We start from the raw sequence: 1852 nt of genomic DNA, 5'->3' as shown, positions 1-1852 counted from the left end.
AAAAAAATAAGCTTGTACATAAATTGTACATGATTTCATTTTGTATTTTCACAAATTAAAAGCGGATGTTTTGTTTTCTAAAGTATGCTTTTTATTCTCTCTGTCCTTTTTATGAAGCTACAATTGCTGAACTGATGTTTGACTATGAGGCTCAGCACAGAAAACATTTGTCTATCAAACAGGGACAGTTGTACTGTATATTTAAAGCCTCCTGTGATGATGACTTTGGGACTGCCAGACTGATCATGTGACACGAGCACCTTGTTGCACCCTCTGGATAATGGCCGATAAAAACACCCTCCATATTCTCACCCTGGAGATGGGAGGGCCCGTCATGTTGCTTGTTAACAATTTTACACACCATGGCGCTGTGGGAGACTGTCAGCATGCCAATAATATTTACAGTCTAACACCTCACAGAAAGGCTGATCCTGCTGCCAGCAGCACTGCCATCACTTCTTAGTAAACACATGTAGCTAGCACACACAAACACATTACTGTATTCATCCAGTATAAGGAAACATATTCATTTATGAGTTTTAAATAAAGAGTCTATATAGAGGTGGAAAGAGCAGAAATATAATTCATCAGGAGCTGATGTGAATGTTTTTTGCCCACTGGGCTTTAAAAATAACTGAAAGGATATGATGTGAATGTGGTGTAAATGTCTAAGCTAAACTAATCTGGAAAACAAAAAAAGAATTTATGATCATCAACATAACCATCCAGTCCCCCGCTGCCTAGTCAGCTGTAACAGCTTAACCCCAAGTGTTGCAATTAAGAGTGCACGACAGCTAGTTAGAAAGCTAGTGGAAAGTTAAGTGATGCCTAAATGGATGAAACACCAGCTTCCATCACTACAAGCTGCAAGAGTGTGAATGCAAACCAAATGAGTTAAAGAGAGAGAGAGAACAAGGCTAAGCACAGACAATTTCTGGATTCACATGTCCAGTTACAGATTCAAAACAGCCTCTGTGTTCTCTCTTCAGTGAAATACTACCAAACTGTTCCATGAAAGTCAAGGGCTATGACAGAGGGGCACTTGAACCCATCTTGTGGCTGTGAGATTACACTGAAAAAGGTTGGGAAACACTGACAGGTCTGGCCTCTCGTATTATTTAGCAAATCTGATAAGATTTGATCTGTGGTCCTCCTTGGAAAAGGAGAGGGTGAGATCATAGATCTTTAAGTTCAAGGAGAGTTGAAAGACAAGTTACTTACAGCTATCAAACAAAACTCTTCTACCTTCACTTTGACTTTCACAGAACATCAAATTAGTTACCTTGTCCTGCACCAGTGAAACATCAACATCAAATAGTAAAACCACAGTAATTAATCTAGAAACGTACAAAATCCCAAACTGGTGCTGATTGTTGGAAATATCTACTCACGATTCAGAAACACTTATTGTAATTTTTGTTATTTGGCAGGTGGGGCTAATTCACAGATCGCATTTTGACAACACAGGGTAGAGAAGCTAGAATAACAGTTATTATGATACATTTCAAATATCTACTGTAGGTAACTATCCTCTATGAGCTGAGACTGTCCACACACACACACACACACACCAATCAATGGTCCCACTCTGACGACAACCGCTGTCCAGCTGCACAGGCTTGGCTCCTGATAATAGTTTCCATGACAATGCAGCACTCCAAGTGCATCAATGCCAGCTTGGATAAACAGTGATCCTTTACCAAAACAAGGGGGTCATTACAACAGCTTGTCAAATCAATGTTGAGAGTGTCCTGGCTGATTAAGGCGTCCCCTCTCAGTCCTGACACAGTGTCAATACTGACTGGCCTGTGGTGGCACACTCCCATGATTGGACTGAAATGCCTATCAGTCA

This window comes from Monopterus albus, unplaced genomic scaffold (assembly GCF_001952655.1).
Source record: "Monopterus albus unplaced genomic scaffold, M_albus_1.0 scaffold69.1, whole genome shotgun sequence".
In the NCBI taxonomy this organism is placed as follows: Eukaryota; Metazoa; Chordata; class Actinopteri; order Synbranchiformes; family Synbranchidae; genus Monopterus; species Monopterus albus.
Note: the sequence above shows the minus strand (reverse complement) of the source record.